This window comes from Lissotriton helveticus, chromosome 1_2 (assembly GCF_964261635.1).
Source record: "Lissotriton helveticus chromosome 1_2, aLisHel1.1, whole genome shotgun sequence".
Lineage (NCBI taxonomy): Eukaryota > Metazoa > Chordata > Amphibia > Caudata > Salamandridae > Lissotriton > Lissotriton helveticus.
Window position 1 is genome coordinate 419,814,204 of NC_136058.1, and position 14,692 is coordinate 419,828,895.

At 44.1% G+C, this 14,692-nt stretch overlaps 1 protein-coding gene and 1 long non-coding RNA gene across 2 annotated transcripts in view; one reads left to right on the forward strand and one right to left on the reverse strand.

Annotated features, from left to right (window-relative positions):
- Positions 1-14,692, reverse strand: part of LOC144807226 (uncharacterized) — a 494,237-nt gene that overhangs the window by 451,056 nt on the left and 28,489 nt on the right. The window lies entirely within an intron of this gene.
- Positions 1-14,692, forward strand: part of LOC144807318 (uncharacterized) — a 473,908-nt gene that overhangs the window by 65,468 nt on the left and 393,748 nt on the right. The window lies entirely within an intron of this gene.

Sequence of the window (14,692 nt, forward strand, 5' to 3'; positions counted from 1 at the left end):
CAGCCGACTTGATTACTGTAATGGCCTCCTGGCATCTGCTAATGAAGAGGTATTGGACCGACTTCAAGTGATACAGAATACCGCGGCCAGGTTGGTCCTCAACGCTCCCCCTAGATCTCCATCAAAACCTCTGCTAGAAAAACTTCATTGGCTATCTATTCGCCAAAGAGTGAAATTTAAGACATGCTGTATAGTACACAAGGGACTGCATGACCTAGGACCCTCTTATCTGGCAAAGAAGTTTGTTCCTTACATTCCCACACGTGCCCTTAGGTCAAGTGATCAGCTGCTTCTGAGGGTGCCTAAGATTAAAAGGGCCAGACAGGGTGGCAAGGCTCTGTCAGTGGTGGGCCCAATTCTGTGGAATAGTCTTCCACTCCAACTTAGGCATTGTTCGGATCACTTGGTTTTTAGGAAAAAATGTAAAACTTTTTTATTTCAGGTTTGAATTAGCTTGGTCATGATTTAGTCATATATGATTCTTTGTGCTGGACTATCGCCCTTTGGTTGGCTACTGTCGTCTCTGGAGAGCGGAGATACTCCTTCGGGAGTTTATTCAAGCGCGTTACAAACCCGCTAATAATAATAATAATATCTCCACTACAAGGTCGGTGCATGATTTATACCCTGCCATTTGTTGTAGATGATCTAATTACTAGCTACCATTTACACACTCAAAGATGTAGTTGTTCTAAACCTCATCGGAAATTACCACTCCTAAGGCTGGGAGAGGCAGGAAATCAACTAATGGTGGGTCAATAGTGGGTACCCTGGACCAGTTTCTCGCGAGGGCATCTTCCGTTCTGGCCCACGAAATAGAGCTGACAGAAAGAAGATTGTCACTTGACCCTGCTTTCAACAAACGGGCATCAATGGGAAGTTTGGCCCAGGCATCTTCGCCAAACCCCCTACAAAATATTGATCTTACAAGGCCAGAAGGCAATGACGTGCGAAAGGGCAACCAACAATTGCAAATTGCTGGAGGCTTGCCTTGCAAACCAGTATGTGAAGCCGCCATGCTAAATACTAGAAATGCCCCTAACCTTCACACTGTGCATCCTGGACCTCCAACATTAAGTGTCAAAAGAAAAGCTAAAATTCAGAAATCTGATAAAGTAGGGGGAAGTACAATACCACTGACTGACTGAACTGACTGCAAGTTTTTTTAAGCGCTCGAATGCCGCGGCGTCTTGGCGCTGTAGAATAGAAGACAAGAATGAGACAGATCAGGGCAGAGAGAACAGCCACGTTTTCAATGATTTTCTGAATCTTAAATTAGAAGGTTGTGACCGGAGCACAGAGGGTAGTGTAGTCCAAAGTTTGGAGGCCTGATTGGAAAAGGATTTTCCGCCCCAGCGCGCTCTCCAAATTCTAGGCACACAGATCAGGTCTTGATTGGCAGATCTTAGGGTTCGGTTAGGCACATAGCGTGGGAGGAGTTTGGCCAGGTCATCTGAACCTTTGCCATGAATGGACTTGTGGACCAGGCAGAGGGCTTTGAACTGTACTCTGCGTCTGATTGGGAGCCAGTGTAACTCTCGTATGGCTTTAGAGGTGGGGTGGCGCCTTGGCAGGTTCAGCAGAGCTCTAGCAGCCGCATTCTGGATAGCCTGCAGTTTGGTCATTTGTTTTTCTCCCGTACCCAGGTAGAGAGAATTACAATAGTCGACCTGAGACATTACTAGGGCAGCTACGATGGTCTTCTTTAAGGTGGAGGGAATGTAAGGTAAGATTTTCTTGAGTACCTTCATAGTGTGGAAGCATGCTGAGGTGACTTGATTAACTTGTGACGTGCAGGAGAGGTTTTTGTCCAGCAGAAACCCGAGGTTTCTGACCTTCTCAGCTGGAGTCGGGCAAGAGCCAGCTTCCGGGGGCCACCATAAGTGACTCCAGATCAAAGGCTTCTGACCGAATTCTATAACTTCGGTCTTCTCTGTATTTAGTTTGAGAAAATTTTGACTCATCCAATTTTTCACGTCGAGAAGGCAGTCTCTGAAACGCCCTGCAGTAGCTTCAATAGATTCAGAGACAGACACAATAATTTGCGTGTCGTCGGCGTAAGACACTAATTTTAAACCATGGGATTTTATTAGGTCGGCCAAAGGTATTACATACAGATTAAATAGAGTTGGTGATAATGCCGACCCTTGCGGGACACCTCCAGGGAGAGTAAATTCCTCAGATGAATCCATCCCAATGTACTTGTTGGATTCTGCCAGTTAGAAATGATGCTAGTAGGGCCAAAGCGGCATCTGAAATGCCCAGTTTTTCCAATCGACTCAATAAGACCGAATGGTTGACGGTGTCGAACGCCGTGGTTAAGTCGAGTAGTATAAGGGCCGTTCTTCCACCGTCATCCATCGTCTTCCTAATGTCCTCCGTTGCCATAATGAGTGCTGACTCAGTTGAATGGCACGCTCGAAAGCCATGTTGTGTAGAATCTAGAAGGTTGTTATGCGTTAAAAAAGTCATTAATTCTAGATTCATAGCTTTCTCGAGGATTTTAGCTGGTAGAGGTAGGCAGGATATGGGCCGATAGTGTTTGGATTCTGTGGGATTAAGCGTTTCTTTCTTGAGAATCGGGCGGATGCAGGCTTTTTTCCAAGTTGAAGGAAATTTGCCCAGGCTGATAGCCTTATTTAATAAGGAGGTCAGAACTCCAGTTATCGCTTTTGGGATTGAGTGTAATATGTGCGGGGGACATGGATATAGAGGAGATCCTGACTTCATCTGTAGGAGAAGATCAGCGACCTGCGGCTCCTTTAGGGCGGGAAAGCTGGAGTAGGCAGGGAGGGTGAGTGAGGGTCCTTCCCTAGTGTCCGTGATCAGGGGCTGGGTTGGGATTGCGAGGGTGTTAGGGCCAGTGTTGGAATTCGTGGCCACGATGTTGAGACCATCATATACTGCCTACCACCAACTCCGCCTAGTCCTGCTACATGCCAGCCCATCACGGAAGAGCCCACATCGATATTGAGTCCTGGTGTTGTGTTTCCCGCTGAGTTGGGATTGGACTTTTGGACCAAACTTGAACACATTTTTAAAAAGACATGTCTCCCCATTTACGACAGACTTAACTTGATAGAAAACAGGCTTGCAAGTCTCTAATTATCGCTTGCTTCGGCTCAGGCACGGGGTGGGAACCGGGATAAAGGGATAACAGAAAAACAAAAGAGATTATCTGAGCAAACTAATGAATCTGAAATTCCCTCTACCCCTCTACCTACGAGTAATGCAGCTGATATCAGTGCCCCTGTTCTAATCCTTCATCTCATCTAATGATATTGCAGTGACTAACCACATTGTGTTGAGTGGAAGGGCATTGATAGAAGATGGGAGCAGGGCTATAATTGAACAACGCCAAGCGAACAATAATATTTCTCATGTTCCATCAACAAATGGGTTACCGCCTATAGATCTTCCCCTGGTATCCACACCGTATGTGTGGTTCTTGCGGGGGGGTCCCACCATTGAGCCAGGGTAGAAGGGAGGAGTATATGGAGCTTAAGAACAAATGTATCCATTGCCTTAATTACAACAGGACTTTTCCCCCTAAGGTATCTACTGAAATTTTGTTTGCAAGGCGCGTGGATTGGATTGGGCCACGGAAAAAGTCTATCGAGGGAGACTGTATAATTATTAATTTTAGGGACAGAAGGGCTGCCTACTGGCACCAGGAGTCAACTCGACTCGAAAAAGATAGACAAAAATGTCCAAAATGTTAGTAAAAAAATGACTAAAGGTACGTGCTCTTCCCGGATCTGCGCTAGCTGGCGCGGAAAAAAGAAGAACTGACGTCAATACGCGAGGGTGGCGTCTAAGTACTCCAGCGACATCATTCCGGCGATCACGACGCCGACGACGGACACGGAACTGCAGACGAGGCCTACCGACGTGCAGGGGTACTGCTGACGAAAAACTTTCCGGATCCAGTCTGACACCTGGGGGTAATTCTAAGGTAAGGAATCTAACACTAACGTGTTTCTTTCAGATTCTGTCTTTCAGATACAAGCTTTTTTGGCCTAAAGATTATCTCCAGTGTGGAGTTTCTCATGGTGAGATAGCGTTTTTCTCTGCAGCTTTTCTGGCATTCAGAACACTCATAAGGTTTTTCATCAGTATGGAGAATCGCTTATGGTTAGTGAGGCTGTGCTTATCAAATAGGAATTTCTGGTATTCACAGCATTGGTAATGTTTTTTCAAAATAATCCTTCTTATGGCACTGACATTTAGTGGCTTAGTGCTAAATCTTGCTTTCTTCGTCCGTAATTTCAATCACCTATAGTATTAAAATTAAATAGTTAATACATGTACATTTCCCAAAATAATAATTCACAAGCCAAATCAATGCAGGATTTTTAAAACGTTGAGCTGTTTTTCAGACAGAGCAGAGTGTAGAATGGTAGCATTTTATTAAGCTCACAAAGGATACCCTATGGAGTTGTAACATAGAATCCCAAAGGCAGATATTAAAGTCATATGGACTGGCACCAAACTGATATTAAAATAATATACACTATTAATTAATTTGTAATGCAAATTTCTGGGCCGGGAATGACTCCGCCACGGACAACAGGCATTCTCCCCTGCCCTGAGTTACCGCCTACTTGTATCTGGTATCCTGACTTTTGAGTTTTGGCCTCTGCCTCAAGCAAATCTATTATGTGCTGCGAGGACTATGCCTAGACCTATCCCTCAACTATGGTCCAGAGTATGAATCAAGAGCAATAAAATGAAGGCGTACTTTCATGTGTTCATTTTATTCCACCTGATTATCAGTTGTTAGGTTTTCTGCACCTGGAATTACTGGGTGCAGAAAATCAGGACACAATTATTTTCCAGACAGAAAAATTAGACTGAAAAGACGCATGAGACTCTGGGGGTGCAGCAGAAGCACCCAAGACTTATGCTGTTTTCTTTACTAACTGGGGGAAAACCACAATTCTTCCCTCTGTTGGTGTTCACAGTCGTTGTCGGCCTATGATTCGGCATTGAGTGCAGAGCGTATCGAGTAGAGCCGAGGGGCCGAGCCAAGGAGGAGTTAACGAGCAAGAGGAGCGGAGCCTGGGACGACTGCCCGGGTTTGTTTTGTGACCAGTTCCCGCTCCCGAAGGTTTCTCCCGCTTCACCCGCGTCCTGTTATACGGGCGCTTTAAGTTCGACAGATCTGTTTTGGGGGCAGGAACGGCAACTGCCGGCACCGCAGTGCTAAGGCACTGCTGGTGCTGCTTGTGCGGCGGACGCTGCAGGGGTCAAAGGAGCCTTGGCCTGCGGTGCTGCTGGTGCGGCGGCTGTGACGAGGGACATGATTTTCAAGGACCACAAAAAGAGGAGTATAAGGACCTATCATTCATAAATGGGCAACACCATAGCCCAGGTACTCAGGTACCTGGAAGTGGGAACGCGGGAGCAATTTGGGATTTATTCTTCAAAACCTCGCAATTAAATCTGGAAGCTTTAACATATCAGTCCAACAAAATGGAGGTCCAAATAGATCTCTTGAGGGCTATGGCATCCTCTGTTGCCGGAATTGAGCAGAAGATAACAACGCAAAATAATCTAATAGTAAGGGCACAATCTCAGCCAATATCTACGTATGCAGAGTGTAGTTGTGCCCCGCTAATTAACAAACTTGCTACCATTCCGGATATTTTAAAAACGATAATTGACAATGTAAAAGGGAATTTTCCTAATGTGGGAATTCAACCCATCAAGACCGACTGCCCCTCTAAAGATACAATAAAATGTAAAGACAATACTGTTGTTGTTAAAGAAAAAATAGATGATAAAACAAAAGATCAAGAAGTGATACACCTATGCTGGACACAATCAACATTGACAAACGCAGCTCCAGAAGTTCATCTATCAAAAAGACAGAGGAAAAAACAACAGAAAGCAAGAAATAAAGCTTCTAAAATTATAAAAAATACAAATTCATCAGATATAGTGAGATTGAACACTGGAAACAACCATGACCAAATATCATATTGTGAAGGTGAGGGTAAACAAATGTTACCAATAAAACCCTTTTACCCTCTATTTAATAAGGATATATCGGAGGTAAAAGCAGTTATGAAAAATAAATGCTTAAACAAGCAAGCTGATAGTATGGAAATGATAGAGAATGGGAAAATTCAGTCCTTAGAAATGCTGCAAGTGGAGGAAAGTAATAAACAGGTGGAAAATAAGCCATCACAATTGGAAACAAATAGAGCAAAGAGTGAGAGTATCAGAGGGGATGAAACGAATAGAGATTTGTTAAAAACCTGGAAGGATATTAAATTACCACAAGATCTGGGAACCAAAACGAAGCAGTTACATAAACATCGACAATCATGGTCTCAAACTGTTAGTAATCATAATGGAAGGTTAATTGAACATGCTCAAGGTGAAAATAGTCTGCAACAAATTAAATTAAATAACCCAGATAAAAAAGGAGTGGAGCAGGTAATTTTTACGCCAGAATATCAATCTAGGGGTAATAATGATATCTTGACTCGTGGGAACATATTAAAATTGTGTAATGCAGTACCCTCATTAAAGAAAATTAAATGTACCTGCATAGAATCAATTGAATTAGACACATCAAGAATAATAATCGCGAATCAACATTAGGAATTTGGACATCTTCTACTGCCGCCAGCCGTATTATGCAAGAACATAATCTCTTTCAGAACTGGGGATTAAAAATAACTCCCCTGCAATCTTCCTATCCTAGCCCTTTTATTTCAACAAAATTACAAAATCATAACCAAATGAGAACCGAGAATAATAAGAAATACTCCATATTAAAAAACCCCATAGGTATGACCAACAGGCATCTTTTGAAATAATTAGAGGGAAAAAATAGGAGAATTATTATTTGACACTGTCAAATTAGGTTGGCTAACAGCAGCCCTCCATAATGTCAGGCAGGATTGACATCTACAATCTGAAGTTTCTTTAAGGGGGCCAACAATTATGAATGAAAGGGTCCGATTATGTTCGTGGAATATAAATGGCGTTCAAGCAAAGATTCAGAATAACCAATTAGCTACTTTGTGCTGTTTTCAAATCATTTGTTTACAAGACACTTGGGCTTTAGTTCCTTTTAGATTGGAAGGGTATAGGTTTATTACTCATTAGCTAAGAGAACAAGTAACTATGGCAGACCTTGTGGGGGTTTGGCTATTTTCTATATCAACTGAGCTAAAAATGGTAAGTGAAATGGACGTCCCAAGTCAAAAGGATGATCTAATTGTCAAAATACGATACAAGGAGCAAAATATAATTAAATCTCGTGTAGTAATCAACGTATATAATCACGAAGAACAATGGCGACCAATTTGATAATTATGAGAACGCAGCAAATGGACAATGACACCCAAACTGAGATTATTATTACCGGGAAATATAACATGAACATGCTATGGTCTTACGATAGAGATGTTGAAATACAATGGCAAAATTACTTATGGTCAATTCCAAGATTATCATCAACAATGGGTATGAGGGAACAAAAGAATGAAAAAATCGGCAAGACTCTTGTAAACGAATTATACATCATAGGTCTAAGGGTGCTAAATGAGCAATTTCCCCAAGATTCGCCATCAGCATGGACTTTTCAAGAAGGGTATCATAGGTCTAGAATAGATTATACCATAGCATTGTTGCATCTATTTCATACATTTCTGTCTTATCAGATAGTGGGAATAGATATAAGCGACCACGATCAACAAATAATGGAGTTAAACCTAAATGGCCTAAGATTTGAAAACTATATTACACTTCCGGGAGAAATAACGACAGTAAATTATAAGAAACTTTATTGGTCAGATAACACCAAAGATTCTATTACAAACACTGCGCAGGCAATTGTTGATTTTCACTTTGAAGGAGATTATTCGAATGCTGTCGAAAAATGGTCTTTTTTCACACAGCAATTAATTACCAGTCAATCTCAATAATATGCTAATAAAGGTTAGTGGAGGAAAAAAACAGCATGTTCATTGGTGAAAATTTAGTTTGAAAGCCATCAATTAAAAATAATACGTAACAGAATCCTGAGATTGGTAAAAAAGTTCCCAGTTAATTTAATTTACAGAGTAAAACTTAAAAAGATAAATACAGTAGTAAGGAAAATGGTCTGGAAGGACAAAATGCAAGAAAAGCAATTGTTGTGGGCAAAAGCTCTATATGCTTGCAAAAGGAGTAATCCAAGAGCCTTCTGGATTCTAGTAAACAAACTGAGTAGATCTAGTTGGAAATCTACTTCATCAACAGTAACTGAATCTGAATGGGTATCATTCATAGATATGCATTTGAATCCTACTCCTAAGATGGCTGTGAATTCTACTGATTGGGCTATGAATTGGAGGAGAAAAGAAAGATAACTCAAAACCAAGTATGTATATTAACAAAGAATCAGAGATCCAATGGTGCCCCAGGCCCAAGTGGGATTTCCGCTGTGTTGTATAAGGAGAAAGCATCATATTAGTCGAGCTATCGAACAGCAGTATTTAATTATGCTCTCCAATCAAGAACAGTCCCCGAGGCATGGAAGGGATCTATAATTTCTCCTATATATAAAAGTGGGGATTGGTCCCTCCCATCCAATTACAGATTAATTACGCTCCAAGATACTGAAGCTAAATTAGTTGCATCGGTTCTACTTAAGGAGTTAATTGATTGGGCTAATGAAAACCATTTAATTCCACCGAACCAATCGGGTTTGTACACGGTCAAGGTACAACAACAAATGTGTTAACACTGGGAATTTTAATGGAAAAATATCAAACAAAAAAATAGCCATTATATTTATGTTTTGTTGATTATAAAGCTGCCTTTGACTGCGTAAATAGGCAGATTTTATGGAGGAAACTGGATCGTTATGGCATTAGCTCCAGCCTTTTAAATGCAATACAATTGTTATATACTGATACCTGGCCACAAGTCCAGCTAGGGAATGGCTCAAAGCTTTAGAGGAAAATATTAAAAACTCACGGCCTAAAGCAAGGGTGTGTTTTAGCTCCATATTTATTTAATCTATTTTTATCAGACTTTACTCTTGCAATGAACAATGAGTTAGCAGACTCACCAAAGCTGGCTGAGAAACAAATATCAAACTTATTATACTATGATGACGTCGTCCTGCTAAGCCAAACAAGGATGGTACGGCAGCGATTAATAAACAAAACATCAATGTATTCAATTGAGAACAAAATGACAATAAACGAAACAAAAACAAAAGTAATGGAAGTCAGTACCAAGAATCGGAAGGGCAGTCAATACAAATGGTACCACCAAAAGCGAGAGCTAGAAAAAGTTCAATGTTATAAATATCTTGGGATACTGTTTGACTTACTCCAGTGTCGAACACCCTGTCTGAGCTCACGCCTGTGGTCCAGCTGGCCAGAGTGTGGGCTCAATTGCTGACGGTCGGGCCTCCAGAGGAGCTGCACTTACCGACAGGCCAGGTGTGACTGCTACCTTGGGACTGCTGATCTTCAGGCAAAGGCAAAGAAAAGACAGAGTGGGTGCCCTACTGAATGCAGCCCTACATCCAGGACAAAAGCCTGCTGGTGGGTCACTGCTCTCTCGAGTGTTCGGGCGTCCCATTCAAGTGTCGGGAAACAGGAAAGAGACCCAGATAAGACTGACTCATCCTGTGAAAGGGTAAGACGCTTACGACAGAGCATACACGCAATGGGGTGACGGGAGTGACAGAACTGCACCTATACTATATTCATGATACTCCTAAATGCCCATTTAGGGGAAGAGGGTATCAAAACCAGACGCACCTGTCTGCAGCAGATGCTAATCTGGCATGCCTGCACTATCTTTCCACCCAGACTGTCCATAAAGTTGATTTTAGAGCCAATACACACATAGCAGGGGGAATCTCAGACCAATCCCTGGTGGAGGTGCAACTCGGTGGTCCGGTTGTGGACTTCATCCTACCCCCTAGGGTTGATCCGTGATATTTAAAAGACAAGACGTACAAAGCTTGTATGAGAGATAGAGCAGAATTCTATTTTAAGGAGAACGGGCGGCCTGTTGAATCAGCCTGCATGCTATAGGGTGAATTTAAGGCAGTGATTCGCGGCCAGACACAAGCCTTGATTGGGAGAATGTCGAAGGAGCATAAATTGAAGTGCGAGGCTCAGGACAAGGAATGTGCTTTCCTGGAGGTTGGGTTGGCAAGTGGGGAATCAGTTTCTCTCCCATTACACCATCAACTGAAGCAGCACACATTAAGAGCAGTAATGGAAAATAGCGTGCACTAATGCGCTGGCTACCCAGCATTGTCTCTATGATGTTGGTGATAAAGCCAATGAGTTGCTTACATGGTTAGAGAGACAAGACAAAAGACGGAACTGGATCCTTGAGGACACTGACAACAAGGGGACGGAAATACTGGGAGAGACTTCCTAAAAGACCCGACCCTGCCAATGCTAACAAATGAGGAGCGAGACGCACCAGACCAAGACCTGACAGTAGACTGAATAAATAAGACAATAGGAGCCTTGCAAACAGGGCAAGCGACGGGGCCTGATGAGCTCCCGTTAGAATTATATAAAAGCATGATGGATAATATCAGAGAGAGCCTCCAGAGTAGGTTTCAGACTGCCTGAAAATAAGGGTGTCTCCCGGAGGACCAAAGAACGTCTGAGGTGGTGGTCATCCCAAAAAGGACGAACCAGCAACTGAGTGTGGGTCTTATAGACCTTTCTCCCTGCTTAATATTGAGACTAAGGTCCTTGCGAACGCCCTGGCGATCTGCCTGCGGACAGTAATTGCAACAGTGGTTCATCCTGATCAATCGGGCATTATGCCACACCAGGGAATGCGCTTAAATCTCCGACACCTTAATGGAGTACCACATGCAATAGGGGATTCCTTTGCTGAACCAGTGGCGCTGCTGTTAAGCTCTTGTTTGTGTCCCCTCTAGCGCGCATGGGCCTCAATAATACAGTCTACCGAGTCGTTGCCGTTCAACAGGGATGTTCCTTGTCTTCTATGCTCTTCACACATGTTTGGGTTCACCAAGACCTCTCATATGGGGTATTCCTGTTGATCAGGATATAATATCAACTGGAAGAAGTCCTTAATATTCCTGCTGGTGGCAGGGACCCTGCGGCTGCACTCTAGGTGCACAGTTCGGGTGGCACTACATGGCTTTAAATATTTGGTTGTGTTCATTACAAGAGAGCACAGGCAGAAACATACTCCCGAAATTAGACCGTCTTCGCTGGGATGCCCCACACTTGCGGGCACTCCCACTCTCCTTACTGGGCCGGGTGGCCCTATTTAAAGTGATGACCCTCCAGGGTCTCCTGTACATTGTGCCAAGACACAGGTACTTTGTAAAACTCTTTTTATTGAACGAATGCTCAATCGATAGTGTTGACACCGAAAATACGGTGCACATTAGTGTGAGTGATTAGACTAAAAACACAAAGTCTGCAAATATAGAGTGAGTAACATAGCTTGGCTTGTCCTGACACTCCCTGGCCAAATCCCACTACATAATACTAGATTGCCCTTTATCGAAGGCAGGTAGTCCTCCCAAGGTTCTGGAGGTCGCTGGGCTGTAAGACGACTTGACTTTTGGTTCTGGATCATCCAGGGATGCAGACAGGCCAGTAGGACTGGGACCAAGTCCATAGTTCTCTACAGAGCCTCACCAGCAGAGAAGGCTGCAGTGCCCGGCTCTTCTTAGGTCGCCAAGAACTGACATTCAGGGTCTGGGGATGCCACCTAAAATCTTGAATTAAGGGTGCTACAAGGGAGTGACAGGTAGAGGCTAATGGGCCCCTTTCCTGGCGTGTCTATACCCTCTATCATGCCCACCTCCTGTGGGCATGGGGACACAGTCCTAGCCCTGATTGGATAAGTCCCATCATCTTCAAGATGGTGGGCACTACAAAGTGTACTTCACCTCGCCTCCAGCACCTGAGGGGTGGAGTTGACAGAGGGGGCGGAGGGCACACCTCCTGTTCTATCTAAGATTTCCCACCTATCCTTGCACCTAAAAGGGAGTGAGGCCAGGAAGATCGCTTGCTCCCTCTAACAGGAGAGGCTGGGGTTGCATTACGAAGGCGGCAAGGCCTTTGAAAATCCCTGCCACAGATGGCTCTGCCTGACCAGGGGGAGGTGTGAGCACCCAGGAAAGGCATTGTTATCTACCTCAAAGTGTGCAGGCACTCTCCCCGTGAGGACAGAACACACTCTGGTGGTAGCAGGCTGGCTCAGGTCAGTCGGTGATCACATTAAGGATTGGTGGATCTTAGGGGACGCAACTAAGGGGGCCTCTGTGTGCAATGTTTAATAAATCGGACACTGCAATCAGCGCAGGTTTATTATGCTGAGATGTTTGGTACCAAATATCCCATATTTCAGTGAAACCTTCATGGAGCTGTGGAACTCGTAATGGCAAGTGTCCAGCCAATGTACTTACTATAGAGCTTCCCTGGTCACTTACAATATCCAGGAATCGACAAGGATATTGCAGGGGCATATCTGCTCATGAAGATACGCCCTCACAGGAGATATCCCTAAAGCAGCGGGCACCATAAGGCCTGCTAGAGGGGTGTCTTACCTATATCTCAGACAGTCCTTATGGGCATCACATTCAGGGATGTGTGCCATGTTGACTCTTCAGTTTTGTCTGCACCAAGACACACAGCTGCAGTGGCAGTATATATGTATGTATGTATGTATGTGCTTGGTGAGGGGTCCCTTAGGATGGCATAATTTGTGCTGCAGTCTTTAGAGACCCTCTTTAACAACAAGGCCTTTGGTACCAGAGGTATCTTTTACAAGGGACTTATAAGTGAGCTAATGGGGTGACAATCGTGGAAACGATAAGTACACTTTAGGGAAGGAGATCAGCTCAGGGCACCTAGTTGGCAGGGACCCTGTGCACTTCCAGTAAATACTATATTATTTTCCAGGTAAAAAGTGAAGGCTAACCATGTCCAAAACAGGCCCTTTCCTACATTGAGACATTTTTCCTAGGACAGCGAAAACTCTACAGCAGGCCTTGCTCACAGTCCTTCTACTGTGACTGCCACTACTGAACATTAATCTTGAATTGTTAAAGCAGGGCCAGGATCTGGACAGGAGCCAATGAACAGGAGGGCAACTCACCAGATAATAGAACTCTTCTGTCTTCACACTCACTCAGAGAGAACAATGCCATCCCATGTATTGCAGGAGAAAGAGGCCACAACCCTCAGTGAAACACTCAGCTCTCAGATGGGATTCGTTAATAAGAATACAATGAACATAACGCGTCCCTGGGGACCCCACAGATACACCGTTCCTACCAGTACCATAAATGCTTGGGGTCCCGCAGGTAAACCTAACAGTGCTACAAAGGCTTAGGGGCCCTACAGGTAAACCTTTCCTAACCCAGTGCTACAAATGCTATGTGCTCAGTGCAGCAGGACTGAGCGCTCTAGGGGCGCAATTAAGTTGCTTGGCATTTATCTACCCTTAGCTAAGCCACGTGATAAAGGCAGTAGATCAGGATGATTCTCTTCGATCAGAAGCAGCTCTCACTATCGAAAAGGTGGAGACCCTGGTATAACACAAATGCAGACATGCGGCTAGGCTCTACCAGGACATGTTGTAAACTAATAATTTATGTATATGTAGGATTAGATTGCATTGCAGGTTAATTGTTATTTCACTATTTTCCGCCTACAACATACAACATAGATTCCTCACGAGCGCCCCCTGATGAAGGGAGAACCCCCAAAATGAATTGGGCAGACTAAATTTGAATTTACTTGAGGAACAGTGGATTTTGAAAGTGATTCTATGAGAATAAATATGCTTAAACTGGAATACAGGTGGATTTGCTTCCAAGGGAAGGAGACATTGATGCACTTTTACGGGTACAAGCTGTGGAGCAGGAGACACAGACCAGATCTAGTCTGGCGCTATATAAACAACTGTAGCCAAATACATCTACCTTCTGGCACGCGATGAGTGGATTACATAAACATGACAACAATGAATGAAAAATACACGGCATGCATAGACAAGGTTTGCTATGTAACCTCTGGACTCCTGTAAACCTAAACAAACACCAGTAATCAGACACTAGGGACATCACCTGAAGCTCCTAAGTTTGGGTTTTTAGGATAAGCTATTTTTAGGTGTCTTCTTTTATTCCAGGATGGGCACTAGTTTTAGCATTGTCATCTCTTATACTCTGCATACCAAGTTGCTGACTTTCTTTCACGCATTCCTCATTTCCCCGAACAGGAAACGTCTGGGGGTGGGGTGTGTCAGGTAGCCCCTGTGGTAGACGATGGGATAGAGGATAAGGAGTGTCATGCCATCCCTTCATATATTTCTCCCCTCCTATATTCACAGTCCCCTTTTACCAGTTGTCTGCTTTGCTGTCATCAAGAAGTGGAGAGAGGGGAATCGGCAGGTGGCCCTTTGAGCCAGAGCTGAGGTCGGACATCAGAGGATACACGCTTAAAGAAGGCGGGGCGGAGAGCGCGTCAGGTTGGTCAGTAGTTGATCAAGCTGCACGCAGCACAGGAACGCGAGGCAGAGAAACCAGCGGGGGAAGACCGGAAAGACAGAGAAGGCCTAACAGCCTTCCGAGAGAGAGAACCGGAGCCCAGGGGCGGTCACAGTTTGTCGGCGAGCGGAAAACCCGAACCTGGCGGAGGAGGGAAAGCCGAAACAGAAG